The following is a 14,110-nucleotide window of genomic DNA, read 5'->3' as shown; positions in this document are numbered from 1 at the left end:
CAACTATAAAAAGTAGCTGTTTACAGCTATTAGCGAATTTTAATTAACAGAATTTATTGAATAATCTTTTTTTTTTTAAAGGTATATCAGCCGTATAAGGTGATATCATCCGTATAATAACACTGAAAGTGGGTGGTTCAAGTATTTTTAAACAATAAACGAAAAAATTTCAACAGTAACATTTTTTTGCTTCTTCGTTTATTGTTTAAAAGTACTCGAACCACCCACTCTTAGTGTTATTAGACGGATAATATCACCTTATACGGCTGATATACCTTACAAAAAAAAGATTATTCAATAAATTCTGTTAATTAAAATTCGCTAGAAATTTACAACTGTAAACAGCTTTTCTATAGTTGTTATTTGTACATGATTATAGCTACTTTGTAGTCAATTATAGCTATTATTGTAGCCGATTATAGCTGTAAATACAGCTATAATTTATAGTTAAAATAATAGCTAATAATTTTTGACTGAGTCACCTCGTGCTGCCCTGCGCCCGCGCCGCCCGACTTGTTAGGCAAGGTGTAGCCATAGAGGAATAAGAATAGAGGAGAAAAGGGGGCGTGATATGCGACAGCAGAATTCGCTACGTAACGAGGCATCTGTCTTTGTCTGGCAGTTATGTTATTGGTCGAGTCATACATGAGATTGAATCAACTGTAGGATTCAGGACGAAGAAGTAGCCAATAACGTGGCTTTGGCAACAAGGACAGATGCCCCGTTACACTTAGTTATGCTGTCGCTGCCGCTAATGGGCTAGTATAGCGCTTTTCCCCTCTATTCTTATACCTCTATGGGTGTAGCAGAGTTAGGCAAGGTTAGGCAAAGTTAACAGTGATAAGAAAAGTTAGGCAGTGTTAGGCAGAGCATTACTCTGCTCGAGAAAGTATCGATTAAAATCGATAGAAAATTTTTAATGCGATTTCAATAGTGAATCTTAATACCGTATAGTACTCTTGAAATCACATAGACTCGTAATGTATATACTGAAGTCGATTCAAGTCGATTAAAAAGAATAATAAATTAGGGTAAAAAATATATTCAAAAAATTTTTATTTTATTTATATAGGTCAATAATACTATTCTTATGATATATAAATCAACCAAAAATTTTACAATACGTCATCGCGAATGACTAGAAAGTACCGCCAGATGGATTTGAACCCGGGTCCTTATTATGATCCAACAGCTGACACCTTACCGATTTAGCTAAAACAAACTTTGTCATAGAAGGCTATTTAATTTTATATAAGCAAAGTAAAATTCTTATCGAACTGAATGGTACTTTTTTGTTTACTCTAACTTTCATCCTAATTGATGAAAAATTTTTTTTTTTATCGATGCGGTGACAGTGTGTAAGTAAGTGAATCGTCTTGAATAATTATTTTTTGCATTCATTTCGTGTATCCATAATTTAAGTATATCCAGTTTATTAGCAATTTTATGTAACATGTGATTAGTTTTTTTTTAACAGCTTAAGTAACACGCGGTTTGCACAGTTTTTCTGATACTATTCGTATTTAAACACATAATATTTTAATATGATTTAAATTATAAGTAAAAATTACTATTAGAGCGGATTAAATACAGGTACAAACAATTGCTATTAAATTGTTAGAATGACAACTAGACCAATTTAAATGCAATGAACATAAAATATTTATTCGTATAAGTATTAGATCTTATGCCACGAAAAGATTTATGATCATAATTTAGTTCAATTGTCTAAACTTTGCTTAAATTTGTATATTTCTGCTTAACTTTGCATAACTTGGTCAAACCTTACCTATCTCCTGCTAAACATTGCCTAGCATTGCTAAGGGTCTAAATCGCTGGAGTTATAGGCAGTGTTTGGCAGAGTTAAGACAAGTTATGCAAAGTTGGGCAGTGCTTTACAGAAATATTGTTTTTTCTCGGGTACTCTATTACTCAGATATTTTTTAAAGATGCTTGTTGTTCAAACTTTGATTTTTTTCGTATTAGGGCCATCGTTTAATGGTATCTTTGCTAGACTAGATTTGGGTACAAAAATACGTAGCTTCAACTTAGATCCCCAATCCCCCCGTAGCCTATCACAACTTTACGTTGTACTTCTCCTTCCCCCTTATAGGACCAAATAGTTTGTGGATGGTCTCTATAATATGTATGTTATGTATGATGTTACGTAATATGTAATATACATATTATATATTTACCTTTCAAGAGTATATGTAAAAATTATTGAAAATTTGTCTTTCAAGAAAAAAATAATTTTATGAACGAAAAATGAAAAAATAACATATTTTGCGATGGTATTCTAATAAACACTTTAATGTATTACGATCGTACTAATTTTTTTTACATTAATTACAGATGGGTTTTATGGATACTGCTTTAGATAATGAGCTCACCAAGCAAAACATAAACAAGCTGTTGGCGAAAAGTTTCATAGCATGTCACATTTCTTTCAGATCAGTTGAAAATAAACATTTTTTAAAATTCGCACAAGCTCTTAACAAAGTACAGTTCTCGTATACATTGCCTTGTAGGCAAACACTGGGAGACTCCTTTGTAAACAATATTCATCATAAAATTATTGAAAAAAAAAAAAACAATACTGAAGGAAACGCCAAGTATACTTATAGTTGATGGCTGGAAGAATAAAAACACTAACAAAAAGTTTCTTGTGTTTACTCTGAAAAACATCAATACACCTCAAGTTTTTCTAAGTTTTATGCATGTTTCTCTCGACACTGAAGATAGTCAAACTCTTTGTCAGTCAATTAATAAAGCTATCGTTCTAGCAAAATAAACTTATAAGTCAGATGTATACGCCATAATTTCAGATAACGATAGTAAAATTAAAAGTGCGGGTCGCTTGGCTGAGATATGGGATAAAAGTCCACTATGGCAGACTACATGCTCAAGCCACAGTGGAAACTTGTTGTTAAAAAATGTTGTCGATCCAGTATTTGCAGAGACAGTGCGCGATATTATTAATGTATTCAGTGATTCTAAATTGCAATCACTTTTGACTTGTTAGGGAGGCACAAAATAAAAAAACTACCCAGATACTAGATTTTGTTTCTTTCGAGATTCTTGCGAAAGTGTTCTACATAATTTAAACATATCAAAACGTATGAGCATGGCTGAAGATGTAAATATAAGTATAGAGACTCTGAATATTCTTCATGATGATAACTTTAGATTACAATTAGTTGAAACCATTAAACTCCTCGAGCCGATATGCATTTTGATCAACAAATGCCAAGATCCTCTGTGTACAGCAGCTGATGCTACTGAAATGTGGCTTTCTTTAGCCTTATCCGATAAGTATGACTACAACCTATTATCATCTCGGATAAAAAAAGCTGTTTGGCCAGTCGCATATGCAGCAAACCTTTTGCATCCGTTGTACCAAGGAAGATTACTTGACGAAGAGCAAACAAAGATTGCTGAAGACTTTTTGGCAGAATATTTAGATAGAGAGACTTTACACGAACTAGATAGTTTAATGAACGACAGAATCGATCTTTTTGAAATGCTGTTGGAAAAATGCAAAAATCCAACAACATTTTGGAGTTTATGCGATGATTACTATTCACTCTTATCGAAAATTGCATTACAATTAATGTTAATTCCTGCTTCAACGGCACAGTTGGAATCTCTATTTTCTCAATGGACCTACATCCATAATGCTTATCGCAATCGTTTATCAGTTGAGAAATCTGGTAAATTAGTTTAAATATACTATTCTTTGCACGATGATATGTAAAAAAATGAAGCTGTCAAACAGTTACGCTGAGCCAGCGTTTCCGACATTCATTTTAACATCATGGGTACAAAAACATACAGCCATCTCTAGTCGGGCAATGCTAGTTATCAGCAGTAATAATTTGGAATAGCAGAAATAAAATACTGGGGTAGATAACACTGCATTCTTCGTAGATAGCACTGATAATTGTGATGTACATAAATTTGCTGATCTGTTTTCGTACTCCATAGTTTCTGCCTTTGATGCCATTTTTTCGCTGCAATATGTCAGCATCAAACGATCAAATAAGCCTTAATTGGGTGACTTCGAAGACCAGGAATCTTATTAAGCCTATAAGCCCGCTTCTCGCACCGAATTGCCGGCAGACTATAACAGTTACGTCAGATGCGCCGAAATGTAAGAAATGTACTTGACTTTTCTAAAAATAAATATTTATCTCAAAAATTTGCTTTGCCGCTTGATACTAAGTCAACATGGTCTTTTATTTGGAAGATTGGCCTCACCGAGCCACCCATCCTTCATTTCTTTTACCTTTTCCACCAAATGAATTGATTATCCATTATATAGCTTTCTCTCTGAGTGTTACATCAGTACAAGATTATGATTTACATACAGTTATAGATATATCGTTAAATACTCAGTTACCAATTTTTGAATTAAACCCGGTCACTGAGCTTGCAGTTCGTGGCACCCTTCGTAGTGTTAATTCTGTAACATGTAGTACCGATGGCCTATCAGCTCCGATGCTGAACTTAGTTGTCGATCCTTTGATTGATCTCGTTACTTTTAATCTACATATTTTTAGTTATTATTATAGTTGTATATTTAAATATTAAGCTTCAAACGCACAACATGTATATATTCTATCTCTATTGATTTACAGGTGGCTTGTATGCTTCTTTGATAAACTATTTGCAAGTTTTAAAGTTAGTTGTAATTTTTTGAACATTATTTGTAAACTCAATCGAACTCATAATTCTTTGTTACATTACTAATACTTCTATTAAATTTTGTACACGTGTGAGAGCTGTACGTGGTTCTACCACATGGCTTAAACAAACTGATTATTTTATTCTATTATGTTTACTGAATATTAAATACTGTACCTATTTTGTGACTATACTGTTAAATAACTTAACTCTACGTGAATGTTATAATAAAGTAGATAATAAAATTTGTAAAACTAAAATTTACTTTAATGCAAAATGTTAAATATAAATACATTTTTATTATGTTGCCTAAACAATTTATTATCATTTGTTTTATAATTTACTACGTGGTACCTGTCACGCCGCGGCCTTGTAAACAACTAATAATACTTGATGAAATATTGTAATTTTAAACTAACCTGTTTTTAATTCCAATGAAGCAGAGTTTTTTTTCCAATATCAACACATCTATTTAGCTTATCAACTTGTTTTAGTAACGTCAATATGAAGATGAGTGTAAAAAAGAATATGCTATTCATTATCTTCATGCCTTTGCTGTTTTCTACGTCGAATATCGTTGCAAGGTTTATTTTTTTGTACTGAAAAAACATTATCTTATCTTATCGATATTTTATTTGTAAAACTATTTCATTTCTATACCAGTATCAAGAGAGTTTTAATAATATATATAATCTGCATTACTTTATTTAGAATGACATTGCGTAGTTCTGACTAATATTTATGACTCATTTTATTTATAAAAGGTATCTTCAAAGTTTTTTCAAGAATTATTGATTATAAAGCCGAGAAATTACAAAATTCCGTTTTTAAAGTAATCTGGAGCGGTGAATTTCAACGCCTTAATAAGTTGAATGCGGCTTGGGCATCAGGTGCCGTAATGAGTGAGCGGCCTAAGGGGCACATACATATTTTTTTCAACTAGTAGGCTCAATTTCTCAAAAAATATTTCTCTTATTCATATCCTCAATTAAACATTTTATCATCACTTCAAAAGTCGTAAGATGTTGCCAAAAACAAAAACTAGACTTTCGTATTAGTATATGCGTGTGTGCAGAAGATGGCGGATTACTTTTTACTCTTAAAATCTTAGTCATCAACATATTATTTTCTCATTATCAATATATTTCTTATAAAAAACAGTGTATACATAGATTTTATTGTTTGAGGTTCATCACGTACTTCCAGAGTTATAGTCAATTTCTTGACGATTCCTATAAGTCTACGTGTTAAATTGGTGGTTTTTTGGAAGCAATTTTCTCGAAAATAATATCGATGACCTCAGTATTTCTTGATTCTTAATGAATTCGGCATATTTTATCAACATAATCTCTGAGTTTCATAGACTTTTGTCAGGCAGTTTTAAAGTACCTAAGCCACCTTAATAGTCAATGATACCGCGTATCTATTATATTTTTGTACTCTACAACATATCAAAGTTTTAACAAATATATTGTGTTTGGCTGATTTTTTGGGGCAACTAATTGAGTGAAATACAGCATCTTTTTAGACTTGTGAAGCTGGCGCCCGTAAATATTAAATATTGGTATTTTGCAACCATTTGAGGCTTAAACGATTCCTCCTCACTTGCGGATTTATCCTCCACTTGAATTTTTATTTGCGGATCAATAGTTTGCGAGATATCTGCAAAATAAAAAGTCGAAAATGGGCGCGGCGCTAGGAGATGAAATCTATTATTACAAGTAGTAAATAATGCTGAAAATAAATGTTACCCACATCATTCGATTCCTCCTCACTTGCGGATTTAGAAAATGTTAACGTTTGTTGAGATTAATGTTATAAACATCGGAAATAATGATTTTATTATTTAATGAAAACGTATGGTAACCGGTCCCCTGTTTCGTATGTTCCAGTTCCGTTCCCTTTGTTCAGGCGCCAAAAGTAAAATTGTAAAGTCTGTAAAATCATAAAAAAAATTTACACAACAAAAAGGGAGAAAAACAATGAATCGTTCTTTCTTTACAAGCGGATTCTAAATAAAAACTATGTGATCTAATAGATAAATTTTGTATAAGTATTATTTATTATGATAAATTTATTAACGGGACTATGAGGCTCTTTTACCGTCAAGCTTGAATCAGATGGCGCCAGGGCACGTCGCGGCTGTCATACTTACACACCGTCAAATTTACAGTTGTGTATTGCGTTCGTGAGCCTATCTGTGTAATGAGCAAAGCAGAAGACATAACCTTTGTAAATGATTGCTGTTGTTTGCAGACAATTTTTGTTTGCATTTACGTTTAAAGATAGTAGGAAAAATTAGGTGCAGTGTAATATCCTGCGATAAGAAAGTGAAATTTAAATTTTCTTCTGATAGTGTGATAAAAAAAAAGTGGCTCGAAGCAATTGGGAGACCAACATTTTTGCCGCTCCCAAGTCATGGCTTACCTGTCCACGAGTTCTGCTTTTCTTTCACTGACTCTTGCTCCTTTCCCTTTTAAAAGCTTTTTCAATTCTGAAACTTTTAAGCTCCCATAATATTCTTTCTTGTCTTTCTTATTCATTTCAAAATTTCAAATATTGCGCTTTACCACTACACTTTAATTTCCTATGTACATACAATACTGAAAAGTAATGTTGTGTGAGTGAGACGGCCATGACAGCTGCGACGTGCCCTGGCGCCATCTGATTCAAGCTTGACGGTAAAAGAGCCTCATATAGGTATATATACATATGGATACAAGTAATCAGCTTGGCATTTGGTGGCTCAAAGCAAATTTCTGAAGGCAGCATCCTTTCTAATTTACCTTTTCGGTGGACTCTAGTTTACTTAAATTAAAAAATGTCAATACTTGAGTACTTTTTTTTAATGTTGCAGTAACGTTACTGCAGCTGTGCTGAACAAAAAATAAAAACAAAATATGTGTTGTATCAGTAAATGAGGTTAAGTTATTATAAACATACTCTGATTTTTTTTTTCACACAAAAAATTGAAAGAAAATAAGTCAACCAATGAACGGAAACAAGAATAATAGACATTTCAAGTTTGGTAAGGCATCATGTGAAACAGCTGGTTAAGCTGGCATACTTGAAACGTTGATTTCAAAAGTATGTCTTGTCCAGCTGTATATTTCTTTTTTATGGACTCAAATATAGAATGTGACAAGTTACCAAAGTTAGTATACTGTCAATGAGAATATCAGACATGCCAAGCTGATTACTTGTATCCATATGTATATATACCTATATAGTGCCGTTAATAAATTTATCATAATAAATAATACTTATACAAAATTTATCTATTAGATCACATAGTTTTTATTTAGAATCCGCTTGTAAAGAAAGAACGATTCATTGTTTTTCTCCCTTTTTGTTGTGTAAATTTTTTTTATGATTTTACAGACTTTACAATTTTACTTTTGGCGCCTGAACAAAGGGAACGGAACTGGAACATACGAAACAGGGGACCGGTTACCATACGTTTTCATTAAATAACAAAATCATTATTTCCGATGTTTATAACATTAATCTCAACAAACGTTAACATTTTCTAAATCCGCAAGTGAGGAGGAATCGAATGATGTGGGTAACATTTATTTTCAGCATTATTTACTACTTGTAATAATAGATTTCATCTCCTAGCGCCGCGCCCATTTTCGACTTTTTATTTTGCAGATATCTCGCAAACTATTGATCCGCAAATAAAAATTCAAGTGGAGGATAAATCCGCAAGTGAGGAGGAATCGTTTAAGCCTCAAATGGTTGCAAAATACCAATATTTAATATTTACGGGCGCCAGCTTCACAAGTCTCTTCTACGCAACACTCACTGTCCCAGCTTCTAATGGTCTATTCTTTATATGTCTATGGCAGAAACCGAATGAATGACTTTTCTCAGTATACATGCATGCCTTTTAATGTTTATATAGGTTACAAAATAAATGCACAAATATTAATTATTTTTTATACTTATAATTTTAATTTACGAAATAACAAAATATATTAGGTAAAATTAAAAAATTCAGTGGTGAAAAACATTTATTAAGAGCAATTGTTGAAATGTTTCCTTATATTTTCTTCGGAGAAAAAGCGATTGCATTTTTCACATGGAATTTCTTTATCACTAGACGCTTCTAGTTTTGAGCCGGGAAGAGCCACCCCTTTTGTTTTATGGTATAGGCGATATCCTTTTTGTCGAACTTTCTTCCTTTTAGTTTTTTCATCTTTGGTATTGTTGATTTGTTTGACGGCTAGTTCATTATGGTGCTGCTTAGTTAAGTGAATATTAAACTTTAAGGGGGCTCCAGCGGGAGGAGTTAGGAGGTCACAGGTAGCTTAATTGAGAGGTAAAAACACGCTGATTCCAACGGTGTCCTGATTTACCCTTCTAACCCTGGAAAATTTTGAGATATTTGCTCTCAAAGTTCGTACATTATACATAGCCTCTCATAGAGCAACGTGAAAACATCGGTATTTTCTAACAATAATTGAGGAGTTACATGTCAGGACTGTAACTGTTTTATAGAAAAACATCTCAGCTTTCAGATGGTACCTTCAAAAATATAGGTAACCCTGGAAATATTTGAGATATTTTGTAAAGTATTGATCAAGTCATTGAATTAGCAGGGTCAAGAAGGGATGCCATCTTGTTGTTTGTAAGGCGCGCGCTTTTGAATATTTCAGAATTACACTGCAAGTACTTACATAAGTTTCATGTCATTTGTAACTCTTTTTTAATCGTGTTCTCCTATGGATTACTTACACATATTTTTTTTTTTAAATAAAATAGAACATTGAAAAATTTTAACTGCAATTATTTTTTATTTTATCAAAAATTGCGTCAATAATTTTTTTATTTGAAATAACTCTTACTTTATTATTTACACTCATAGATAATAATGAGGTGATGCCATTTGTAGGATCTTTTTTATATGCATCTACTAATACTTCTATTGATATCGATTCTTTGGCCATTTTATAAATTATCTTATCATTAATAATATATTTTAATACAATTAATTTTTGTTTGTTATCATCAATTACTTTCTTATTTCTTTTTTGCTGTTGCAAAATCATTTCAGCATCCTGCAAGTCTTGATGACTCTTACAGTGATGTGTGATTTCTTTCATTTTTTATAACACAAAAAAACTAATTCTAAATAAAACGCTCTGTACGTGACAGAAGCTGCTGTTTGTTTACCATAGGTACGGACACATCATATATATAGATGATGGTGCTCGCTTATATATACACGTATATATAGATATATACTCTCAGAAGTGATACCAACTAACCGAATAGTTTTCGGGTTGGTACCAGTGCTCGCTGGAGCCCCCTTAAAACGAATTTTAGAGTCTTGCAATACACAATACGCTTGTTGTCGGTTTCTTCTGTTACATATGAACTCAAGTTTTGCTTAATATCTGAAAATTTGAAAAATTACTAGTATATAGTTAAAAAAAATATCTTTATTTAAATTAAGATATGTAGCACTGAAAAATGTGTGCTTATGTGTAACTAGTATTTATTGTTGTTGATGGATGTCAATTTGCATACCCTTAGTTATTCGATCCTGTAAATTTTGTTTTCATACAAAAGTTGGTTTTAATTCTTTAATCGAATTTATATTAACATAAAATTATTTCGAAGAGTATACTGAAGTAATTCACAAACATAAATTACAACAAAAAAAATGACACTGAGCTACAAATTTTGTAATAAAGGTGGCTTCGTCATTTAGCACAGTATCAAACTCAGGGCCATAGTGGGGTTTATATACGTACATAATACATACACATCTTAAAAAAAAAGTAGAATTGTAAGAAAACACCATACCAATTACTCAAAGAAAAAAGTAGTTAAATATGAATATCTGTACTTGTGCAAACCATCAAAAAGTAGATTTTAGTTAATTTTCATCAAAGTTTAGTTAACATATTTTTATAATGTAATAAAATCAGGGAAAAAAATCATTCAGTATGTCCTAATATACGTAACTTCGAAGCATAAAAATTTTTCAAAAGCGATTTTCTCAGACCTAAGATTGTCAACCACGCTATTTCTTTTTTGGCATTGCATCTACGTAATATGAATCACTACATCACTAATTTCGATCACACACTTAAACGTGAATCTACTTTAACACACTTGGATTTCACAGTGTTATTGTAAGAAATAAGGAAACGAAACAGAATCACTATTTTACCAAAATTAGTATTATTGTGTGCATAAACGTACCAATATTTTCACTCAAAGAACAGGATTTGGAAGTCCTTGCACTTTTGGTTTTGCATGGAAGGCTTAGCAAATTTTCGGCTCTCCTAATTTTTGCTGATTTAGGAAGTTTTTTAATTGGTGATGCCAAGTCAACCATTGTCGTAATACCACTAGTTAATATTACCTTGCCAGTCTTATTTTTCACCTCACATCCAGGCTTGCCTTTAATATTTCCTACACATGAATAATTATAGATTATTTTATTTTATTTATAGCGTAATATAATAACTGGAAGTGTTGTAAGTGTGAGTTCAATGAATTGTATTTGGTAGAAAATTATGTCTCGGCGAAATCGGTAGACAATTTTTATGTTGCCCTTACAGGACTGCCAAGTTGTATACTCAAGCAAAGAAATTTTCTTAAAAGTCACTATAAAGTCATATTACTTGCCCCGCACAAAACTACAAAAAGCACACAATTACTAGTAAAAAGATGTCAAATAAAAATCATATTGGCTTACTTAAAATTTTTTTTCAAAGTAGAAGTTGTCGAGCAACACCCAAAATTCATAAAATTTTTATTATTAAGAGTTAATGATGTGTTCTCTGACTGTTGTGTGCTATTTTGTTGAGTTACTCTTTTGCTGGTCAAAGTTTGCTTCTGGTTTTGGGATGATTTCCAAACTTCTATAGATATTGAATTAGACTGATCTCCAGCATGAATTTTCTCTTGTGTTTTTTTTTGGTTTATCTCCTTTGCATGCCATAGAACCAAAAATATATATTTATATGTAATCAATGTTGTCATTGCTGTATAAATTAGCTATTAGAATTTATTTTTTTCAACAACACTTTTTCAAAGAATTGTGAATAATTATTAACTTTGCGATCTTATTTTTGCAAAAAGATGTTTAGTAAGCTAAAATTTAGAATAGTAAAACGAAAATAACTAACTTACAAGTTAAAAATTAAACGTCGAGGTGGAGAGGACAAAACGAAAGATAATTTAAGAAAAAAATGATTTAAAACATCAGTAATTGGCTTTGCTCATTTGTTCACTTTGTAAAAAACAACTTAATTCCATGAAGCACTGACAATAGAGTAGCCGATCGCATATGGGAAGAGTTAGTAAGAAAAGTCACGTAGTCGGATTTTTAGTGTCAATATTTTACTTTCTTAACTGCTATTTTGAACAGTTGAAAAATCCTTTTTTTTTTGCACTTACTAGAAATTTAAGTAACTTTGCCCTCTTGCTATTTAAATACGCGTGACTAAAATAAAAAGTAATGACAGATTTTCTTTGTATTCTATACCTTTGCATTCTAAAGACAATAGATCTTGTAATATGTACTTTAAAACAACTCAATTTATAATCATGCTACACAGAGGGCCAAATTGTTCAGAACTTGTGTGCTACACACACACACACACTATACATTTATTCGTAAGTTTAACAAATACATAACAAACCTTTATCTTGTTCGAAAAGTAAAGTTGGTATTTTCTTCTCATTTAGTAAAGAGATATATTTTGTCTCAAGTGCTGTGTACTCTGCTTCTCTATTTTCGAGTTCCTCTTCCAGTTTACTTTTTACAATGTCAAAATGTTTTTCATTTTTCTTAATAGTATCTACTAAAACTGCATTACTATTTAGAGTTTCCTCAATCATAAGATTCTTTTCTAGATCAGTTTCATCAGCTATTTGAATATACATTTCATAATTTTCTAATACGTACTGCATGATGAGTACTTTTTCTCTTAGATCACTAGTTTCTTTATTGTGGTTACTTCCATCAATGAAAATAGTTTGCGTAGATTTGTTTATGGAACTTCTTGCATTTTCAAAATGCTGGGGATTAGACTCAAGATTCTCACGACCCCATTCTCTATCAGTAGTTTCTCTTTGTAGTTCATGTCTACCAGTCAATTTGTCTGTTTCTTTTTTCAGTTTTAATCGGTCTGTACTTTAATTGGGTAAAATATATTTAGCATCTGTTGTCTGGACGATTGGTTGGTGTTCTAATTGATATGTTTCATTTTTTAACTCATTTTTTGTCATTAGTAATGAATGTACATCCTGAGTCTCATTTGTAGAGTTATTTAAAATTGTTTTTAGTTGTTCTTTCATAGCATTGTTTTTCTGACCTATAAAAGTAGAAAACTGATGTCACATGATTTTTCGGAAGATAGAGGTCACATTCTTCGAAGAATGTGCAGAATTTGCAGAATTTTGCAATGATATTTATCAGTTTAAGGACGTTAATTGGCTAAAGTTTTGAAAAAATGAGACAAATTTCAGGACAATCTTACTTAGATTTTACATAGATATTTTTAGATGACTAAATATACCTAAGAAGTATTCGTACTTGCTTAAATGGCATGCGTATTTAGATAGGGCTTGAACATTGAGTACTACGTAACATGTTAACATGCTCCTTGTATTGTAAATAAATTTTTCTACGCTAATTAAATAAATAAGCTTGATAGCAACGAATTGTTCAATAATCAAATGTCACAGGTATTAGTTCATTTAAAAGTATGGCGTTGAAGTCAGAGGTAAGTGTATGTATGAATGTGTCAATTGACACAACTTACCTAGTTATTTACAATCAACATTAACCTTAGAGCTTGGACTTTTTTTCTTCTCAAAGTATTTTTAATGACTATGCTTATCTTTTAATTCATAATTTTTATGACGCAAATGAAGTATTGGACTTTCCAGAACCTCTATTTTTTTAATATATGGTTTAGCTCCAATTTTTTTTGAGCATTTAGTACTTTTTTGTACGATCTTTGTCAACGTTAGTAAAGTGGATACTGGAAGTTCATGAAAAATTGGTATATCTAAAAATGAATTAGTGTTGATTTTGTCCACGTTCGATCCCTGATTGGCATTTTTTGTAAAACATTAGAGACTGCTGAAAAAGTTTCGTTGCATTCAGGATCCAAAGCTAAAATAATATGATTTATAAAATATTCTATAATTTATAATCATAAATGAGTTAAAAAATTATTTGCCTATGATTTTTGAATAGTATTTATATGAACATAATGAATTCGAATAATCTTTCAGTGAGTAAAAGTTAAGGTTAATTTTAAGTAGGGACAATTTTAAGTACAATTTGTACACCTTTATTTTTATCCATGGAAAATTTTTCACATCTTTCTAATCGTACTTCAGTTTCATTCTTCAGTAAGTGTATATACATTCTTAAGTGATCTTTAAACCA

The sequence above is a fragment of the Copidosoma floridanum genome, unplaced genomic scaffold (assembly GCF_036245765.1).
Source record: "Copidosoma floridanum isolate Cflo_tuat_1 unplaced genomic scaffold, Cflo_Japanese_pri ptg000020l, whole genome shotgun sequence".
Lineage (NCBI taxonomy): Eukaryota > Metazoa > Arthropoda > Insecta > Hymenoptera > Encyrtidae > Copidosoma > Copidosoma floridanum.
This window is presented reverse-complemented; position numbering follows the sequence as displayed.